The sequence below is a fragment of the Pteropus vampyrus genome, unplaced genomic scaffold, assembly GCF_000151845.1.
Source record: "Pteropus vampyrus isolate Shadow unplaced genomic scaffold, Pvam_2.0 Scaffold707, whole genome shotgun sequence".
Taxonomy (NCBI): domain Eukaryota; kingdom Metazoa; phylum Chordata; class Mammalia; order Chiroptera; family Pteropodidae; genus Pteropus; species Pteropus vampyrus.
In genome coordinates, this window is record NW_011889488.1 from 112,705 (window position 1) to 121,606 (window position 8,902).

An 8,902-nucleotide genomic window follows, 5' to 3' on the forward strand; every position below is an offset into this window, starting at 1 on the left:
CCCCTGCTCAGTTCACCTTCCACTGCCCACCTAGATGTGCCTGCCCCGGGCGCCAAAGCTTTCCTTTCCCTCGTCCGCCTGAGCTTCCCTTCCATCACCAACCCTGGCCCCTCATACCTCCCTCGGGAGGTGGCCGTGTGACCCTCACATCCTCAGAGCTCAAGTCCGCAGAACGTCCACTGGCTCCCTGTCCCCTGGGTCCCTCTTTCTGGCCAGGTCGCTCGCCTCGCATCCCTGGGAGGGACTCCCCCAGCATTTCTCCCCTTCCTCTTGACCCCCTGATATCTAGGTGCTCGAGGAATGAGTTCTAACCCTCAGTAAGGACCTGCTGTGCCCCAGCTCAAAGCCCTCCGCCAGCTTCCTTTCTGCTTCAAGTAACATCCAGATGTTCGGACGGCCTCAGGCCTGCATTCTTGGGCGGCTCTGGTGTCCACGGGCGGGGCCATGTCCCCTCCCACCTGAGGGCCTTCTTAGTCCCTCCGTCCGGAGCATGCCGCCTCCAGACCCTCCATGCCACATAGGTCTCGTTGAAATGTCCCCTCTCCAGTGAGGCTTCCCTCTCCCCCGGATGCTGACTCAGGTGGAGCAGAAGCGCCCCAGACACTAAGGACACAGGGCTGGCACAGGGCTGTCCCTCAAGCATTTGGGCAACGAACAAATGCATCGCGGAGTGACGTCCCTGGTACCTCCGGAGGGTTAACCATTTCAGCCAAGAACTGAGGCGGGGTCTCTCTCCGAGCTCAGTCGCCTCGGTACCTGTGGTCCAAACACTGTTCCAAGCGTTGGGGGGCTCGTGGGGCTGTGCCATCCAACACGGCCACACGTGGCTCTCGAAATACAGATTTAAATGGACATAAAACACAACGAAACATTCAGGTCCTCCGTCACTTATGCGCATGTCAGGGGCTGTACAGTCACAGGTGGCCAGTGGCTGCCTATTGTGGACTAAATGTTTGCGTCCCTCCAAAGTCACGTATTGAGGTCCTGGCCTCCAGGGTGACGGTGTCAGGAAGCGGGGCCTTCGGAAGGCGATTAGGGTCCGGGGAGGTCACGGGGGTGGGGATGATGATGGGAAGGGACACCAGAGGCCCTTCTCTGTGTGCCCTGTGAGGATGCGAAGGGAAGGTGGCCGTCTGCGAAGCAGGAAGTGGGCCCTCCTCGGATGCCAGACGCGCCGGCACCTTGACCTTGGACGTCCGGCCTCCAGGGCTGGGAGAGAGAGACGTGTGTTGTCTGATCTCCCAGCCTGTGGCGCTTTGTCACAGCGGCCCCGGGCGGGCGCAACAGGGCCCACTGCACAGGACAGTGGCAGAACGTTCCCGTGACTGCCCGAAGTTCCGTCACACAGAGCTGTTCCGAAACGTGGTACGAAAGACACACCGGCCTCTCTCAAGGAGGTCCGAGTCGACCGGGGAAGGACAGGTGGCAAATGCCCCTGACCGGTCCTGGTGGGCGTGCGCACAAGTGCTGAGGACTGGACACAGAGGCCACGGAGGGTCCCCACAGCCACCCGCTCTGAGCTGGGGTTTCAAGGATAAGCGGAAGCTCAGGGAAAGCAGAGTGCGGGGGGCCGGGGGGGCCCCCATGTATCCTGAGAATAAACATGAATGCACAAAGCCCTCGGCAGGAGATGCGGAGCCCGAAGGAGCGTGCGCTCGCCCGTCTCCCTCTCCCCACCGCCAAGCACGTTTTGTTTAAAAGAAAAGCACGCAGGGCACTTTCGTTCCTTGGCGAGACTGACACGTGACATGTCACAGCAAACATGGGGGAGGGGTGAGCGAGCCAGGGGACTCTGCGTGGCAGCAGCTTAACTCGCATTTGTGAAACGGAAGACATGGCATAAGACTGCGTGAGGTGCCGCACTGTCACGGGGAGAGGGGACTTGGGGGGCTGGAGTCTGGACCCGCAGACGAGGCCCCTCGTGGTGAGCAGCGGTCACAGCTGTAGTGTGGGGCCCACCCACACACAGGGGTGCTCCGCGCTCTCACAGCGTCACTGGCTCAGACTCCGCCTCGGCCCCAGACCGAGGGGCTGACATCCAGGAGTTTCACCCATCCCGACCACCCGCCCGCTTTCCCGCCGTGACCTTGCTTCCTGGCGTCCACGTTCCAGTCCCTGGGCAGAGTTTACGCAACCATTTCGCATCCCAGTCTTCCCAGGACCCTTCCCGGGGGCGGGTGTCTGTCGGGTGCCTTTTGTCACGGCGAACACGTGGCCACCTTGCCGGTTGAGTCCCCAGTGCACGGCTGGCCTTTGGCATCGCTCTGGCTCTCCTGTGCCCCGTTCCAGGACTGTGGGTGGCAGGGAAGTCAGACAGAGGCTGTCAGAGTCCCTAAGGAGCTCTGGAAGTAACCCCACCTAGCTCCCCACGGACCTGCGGGGGTCCGCGTGAGGCGGGCGCGGCAGCGGCCGGCTGCCGTCTGAGCGTGTGTCTGGGAGGGAGCAAGGTGCAGCAAGAGACACACGCTGCTCACCCAGAGAGCAAGCTCTGCACCCCGCTCCTGGCTACGGCCGCGCTGCTCCCAGGACAAGTGGTGGCAGCTGCCGTGCGTGTTCACGGGTAAGGAGGCTCGTCCTTAGCCTTGTCTGCCGCTTTTCGTAGCTTTTGGAGGCTGCCACTGCTGCCACTATACGTCGTGCTGAGCTCCGCGTGGAGTAAATGTTGGCAGCCACGCCGACTTCAAATTGATATTAATGTCAGGGTTGCTTTGTATAGTTTTCCTGGAGGTTTTAGTGACAACAGACCGAGGCAGGCATCCTGGCACGTGAACCCGAATCGAGCTCGCATTTTTCTGATGTGTATTTAACTTGGTTCTGGCACGGAGTCTCTGTTTTTCTTGGGTTTTACATCATTTATGAGGTTGCGTGATACACTCTAACAAAACACCATCCATAATCAAATGAGGCTCACGGAAGTAAGAAACGCGCGCCAATTCCAACTAATCTGAGCCTTTATGGGAACAGCTCTTTGCTCTGAATGACTGGCCGGACATCTGTGTCAACACATTCGGAGCCGGAGATAGAGGCCACTCACCCTAACGCGTAGCATTTCCAGCTCCGTAGAGAGGAAAATGCTCTTCGCAAACAAATGTCTCAATTAAGCTCTTCTGAGTGAAATCTAATCTCCTAATTAATTGTAACAATAAAAGACATGGATATTTGCATGGGGCGCGTGTGTCGTGCGTGTGTCGTGTGTGTGTGTGTGAGTGTGCGTGTGTTTGTGTGTGTGTTGGACAAAAAGAGTTTGCCTTGTTTCACACTGAACTTTCTAATAAAGTGACCTCCAGGCACCTCTGTGGGATCGTTTTAGGAAGAAAGCCCCGCGCTTTCCCCCACGACACAGGCATCTGGCCTCCTCGTCCCCTCTAATCCAGGCGCTGCTCAGCCATTTCTGGACTGAAAAGAGGCGAACGCGCAGGTAGAGGAAGGCTTGTGTGTTCAGGGTGACCAGAAAGCTCAGGAATCGAATCCGCTGCAAAACATTTCGCACAAGAGTCAACACCTGTACGCGATCATTCTGCCAGCCCACGGCAGCGCTCGGTGCTTACTGGGGTGGGGTGGGGGCTGTTCCTCCTGGTGATTAAAAATACACAGCTGTCTGACAGCTCTGCTTCCTAAGCACCCATTCTCCGCCTGGGAGTGGGAGGGGGCTGCCCCCCGGGGCAAAAGTATCTTCTTTTCTGCACTAAAGTGTCTCTTCTTGCTGCAGGTTGCTCTCGGCTAGTGATCTGTTCGATCTCTTTGTGACATCGGTTTTTGTCATCTCTCTGCAACGCGGACATCGAGTGAAGACATGATGGAATGAGAGCCGCACACATCGGCAGCCAGACAGTTTCCTCAGATTTAGAAACAGTCGTGGATGTCGCCGCTGAAAAATCAGGATGCTGTGACGACGTGGCAGCCTGGGGCGCGGCTGACGCTCTGCCTCAGTTTGCCTGCGTGGGACTCAGTGCTCAGAGCTCAGTGCCAGTGGGACATTTCTGTCCCATCTGAATCGACTGGACGTACCCACTGCTGTCGGGGTCAGCAGCTGCCTCTGTTTGATCAGCTGCATCCGCTGTGGGCATGCAAGGCTTTCCCAAGCCCTCCGAGGAGGCCACCGCAAAACCTCTGAGTCACTTCGTCGACTCTCTTTCAACCTAGACACAAATTCCTTGAGTTAAATAAGATGAGGTTTTAAATAAAATGGGGTTTTCTACTTAAATGTCTGTCCCTATTGCATGTGGCTCTGCTTAAGCCCCTGAACTGTGGTACGGAGAGCAGGCGAGGCGGGGGCAGCTGGAGATACTTCAGTCTCAGACCCGGCAGGTTCTTTGAATTAATAACACCGTTTGGATGGAATCCCGTGGTAGATTTCATCCCAGTCCGGACAAGCAGTTTTATCTTTGCGTTCCCTCGAGTCTGTCCTTCTGCTTTGTCAAGTTCACCTACGAGGCCAGTGATCATGCAGCAAAACCAGGAAAAACTGCCCGTATCTACCCAGGTCATGTCCATATGAGCTCGCAGGCCTCCTTCGTCACCGGTCTTGCTGCTTGGGAGACGGTGCTTGCCACGACCAAAGGCACCATGTCTCCCGCTGGTCTGCCACCAGCTCCTGCCACCAGCTCCTGCCACGTCGACTCCGACGCGTCTAGCCTGGCCCTCCGTGTTTTCCCCATTTGTGCTTTTTAAAAAGCCTTAGATTGTTGTTGCTGTTTGTTGTTGTTGTTGTTGTTGTTGCAAATTTAACCAGGAAAACCATTTATTACCTTTACCGAGGAGCCCGAAGCTTTCGGGAGAAGCGATGGGCTTTTATTTTGTTTCAAAGTCGGCGAAGCCGGAGGCCAGGGGGCACAGTGTGTCACAGTTGAGTAAACCCGGCCTTCTGTTGGACAGCCATCCACGGCATCACGAGAGCTCCCTAGGCCGGCACCCGCACCTCGGAATTCAGTGCTAAGCAGGAAGCTGGTTTCTGCATCAGCACCCACTTTGCAAGGGAATGAAGATGCAGCAGGAGAGGATGTGTAGGTGTTCAAGTCGGTCTCACTGAGATAGAGATAGTGCTTTTCTGCAATAACTTTCCTGTGCATGTCCCCCTCCGTGGGACCCCTGCCCTCGGTTGTATTGTGACTTCACTGGACGGTAGCTGGGTGGGGCCAGCCTGCCTTGATGATATGTTGTAGAGAGCGGGGTGACTGTCGAGCTAAAGCCTCACGTTGGCCCTAAGCACCACCCCCCCTTTCTTCGGTCCTCAGAAGACCAAGCACCTGCACCCTTCGTCCACCCAATGCACTACGACTTCTAAACGCCTCCCTTTGAAAATGCTGCATATTGCTAACAGAGCGGTGGGCACAAAAAATCCAGAATATTGTTTCTTGTCAAATAAATGGGTTACTCACAACCTGTAGACAGAGTCCAAATCGCTCACTTTTGAATGAATGACAAGACCCCATAATACTTAGACTCAATGGGTAATTTTCATTCAGGCTTACTTTGTTAAGATGGGAACACGAAATACAAGCTTATTCATTTGAGTGTAAAATAAGAATTAGCTTACTTTGGTGGACGACAGGTAAACTCATTAAAACCCTGGGACGTGGGAGCAATCCCGGGTGGTCCAGCTGTGGAAATTGACACCGTGCTAACCCAGATGAAAGGAAGGAGTTGATGTTGGTCTCCACGTGCAGATTTACCGGCCTGCACTGCTCCTGGGGTGCTGCCGTGGCTTAGCGCATCCTGAAGGAAAATCCCTTTGGTCATATGCACGCTTGGATGGCCTCGGAGAGTGTCTGTGACCGAGAAGTGCCTTGGGCCATTGGAGCAGTTGTCTTGGGTTCTGCTCTTGATTTGGGATTTATTTTTATGGCGCTGTTATTAGTCACGTCCTTAGAAAGGCAGACAGCTCGGTGAGGCTCCTCCTCTTGGCCACACGCTCTCTGGAGCCAGTTCCACAGCAGGACCCACAAGCCGGCGTCCTGTGGGGGACTCTGCCCGGCCGAGCCGAGGCAAAGGAGGAGGAGGTGACACGTCTCGCCGAAGTTGCCGTGACTTTTCTGAGTCTCTCCCGACAGCGCTCAGGTGCGGCTTTGGCACGAGGAGATGGGGGGGTGGCGGAGGGGGACATGCGGCCTTCGAATTATTGATCGGATTTGCTGACCTGCATAAAAGGTTCCAGTTTCACAGGAGTTGGTTTTCGGTTTGGGGCTGAATATTAGACGTTCAAACCTGGTTGATTTAGGTCATTCATAAATGATCATAATTTGTTCATCTTCTTCCAAAATGTCCATTTTTTATTGACTCAATTAAATGTGTCATTAGAGTGATCGATAACCAAGTTATGGAATGTACATGCTCTGTCATGCCAGTGTGGATAATATTCAGTTTAGTTTTGATATAAAGAAATATACCAAGTTTGTCATTTAAATGTTTCAGTTGTGGCTTTTTCTGGAGATATTGTTCTTAAATTTTAGTTCAAAAGGACTAGAAAAACATGCTTTTAATAATGCCTAATGATTTTCTAACCGTCTGAAAACAAATAATAAAGATCGGTAAAAATGAACTAAGAGTTGATCACGCTTCTTTGCTTCCAGTTTCGGTGTGTTCTGGAAATCTCTGTCCAAGATTGAGAAGATTGACAGGAGGGAATGAGCAGAGGGGGAGAGGACCCTAGCCCGTCGACCAATGTCACACGAGTGATTTAGCAACAGCTGGACAGTTGCGGGGGAAAGGCTGGGTGTTCCGGGGTGGAGCTGGCTCGGGGCGGCGCCTCTTCTCTGAAGGGCTGATTTTGAGGTGGTCACAGAGCTCATGAGAGGAATCAGCAGGAGCAGGCGGTTGAGATGAGCACGCGAGGCCGGGAAGCGGCTCTCAGAGTGCCCGTGTCCACTTCGCACTAAGCCCGATGTCCGTAAGCACCCAGTGTGGAATTAGCCAGCATCCCGGCCATCTATCTCCTCAAGCCCGCGTGCCACCGTTCCCTGAACAGGCTGCGGCCGTGCCGTGGTCCTCGCATCCCTGGATATGCCAGCGTGACTTCGCTGCTCCTCTCCTGGGCTCCCACAGCCCACGGACAAGGTCCTCCCTCAGCGGCCCACCTGCCACGGCCCTGTCTTCGACTGTTCACGTCTCTGTTCATCTTCCAGGCGGGGCTACCGAGTTTAGCACACAGTAGGTGCTTAGCAGTCGTCGGCTAAATGAATGGGAGGAATGCCCACCAGACTGCCCACTCACTCAGTCTCCTCGTAAGGAGTCACATGGTGAAGAAGAGATGTGAGCTCGTCCACGCTTATCTCCCGGAAAAACTGCGCTGAAGACTCAGCATCTCGCTGATCCCTTCTTGAAAATAACCAAATATTTTTAAACTCATCCCACCAACCATTTTTGTATTAGCCACTTTTCTGAAAATGAGACAGACACACCGCCTTCGGGCAGAGTGGTCCATGCCCTTCCCTGCTGCTTTCTGTTGCTCCCACGAGCCCTGCCTTCTTCCCGTTTTGCTCAGCGTTCATGCCTTCCTCTCCGCTTCCTCTCCGCTTGCTCTCCGCTGCTCTCTGAGTCCGTGATGCTCACCACAGCCCAGGCAGCCCGTCCCTGAAGTCACGACGTCTCTTTCCTTCTCTCCCACATCCGCGAACGCTCACACGCCGTCCTCCTCCGCTCAGATTCCCTCTCACGCTCTCCAGCGAGAACTCCCCATCCGACCGGACGGGCCAGCGCATAGCTGGAGAGACATGGCCTGTCTACACAGCGGTGCTTCTGGCCGGCGCCCGAGACCACTAATCGATGGGTTATTCTCAAACCCACTTTCCAGGCATACTCATGCCCCTAGAAACATGACACATTCAGAAGAAACACGAGTCACCTAGCCCCGTGACCCAGCACCCACTTCCTGTACAGTCCATAACCCTAGTGCGGACTCTGGGTTCACCAAGTGACCCTCTCAGCGGGCGGCGGGGGTGGCTGCGGTTATAAACACCATGGCTGGTGACAGCGAGGTCTGTGGGTAGACTGTGGGCGGTGGGGTTATTCTTGGGATGGTGAGGGGAGTGGCAGCCACTTCAGGGTGGAGAACCCTGGCATTCCGGCATCATGCTGGCCATTCCTGATGTGGTACTGGACACACCTAATCTGAAATTTGCTGAGTGGAACAGGAGCCATAGGTCGGGTCCAGAGCAGAAGAATGTGAAGGGCATGCCAGAAGGGAGGTGGGAATTAGGTCACAGGGAGGGAAAGGGGCTGGTCCGCGATCGGCTCTCGGGTCATCTGTGGTCACCCACAGTCATGGTTGGCCGAGGTCTACACAGAGCCAAGGCCAAAGTGGTCAAAATAACTCTGCTTGAACACAGACCACACAAACTTGGGATGTCAGCAGCAGAGAGTGACTTCCAAGGCAGCCTGCGAGTCACAAGGTCAGACCGGTTGCCCAAGGTCACAGAGGTTTGGGACTGGTTTCCACGTCCCCCTCCGTTCCAGTGGCCTCGTGACGAAAATGCCACAGTGCAGACAAGTGTGATACAAGGAAGCAATGCTGGTTGCTGCTCTAAACACTTCACGCTTTTACCCACGAAACTCCGTCGAGGGTGTAACGTGGGCTTTCGGTTGCTGGATACTTGACTTTCCGGAATCACCGAAAAGAAATAATAACTCACTTGCAGCACCTGAGACTTGTGAGCAGGAAACGGTGTCTCTGCAGATGTGCGTGGGACGGTCCGCTCGACCCTCCCTTGGCCTCCGTCTCCTTGGTGTCCATGTGGCCGGCCCAGAAGCCGCCCTGCTCTTTCAGGCCCGCCTGCACGACCCTCCCGATTATCCCAGGGACGAAACCTGGCCCGTGCCAGGACACGCCGAGGCTCCCCTCCGGCGTCTGAACAGGAGTCCCCTGACGGCACAAGCCGACCCACGTAAGCCGAGGACACTCCGGGAG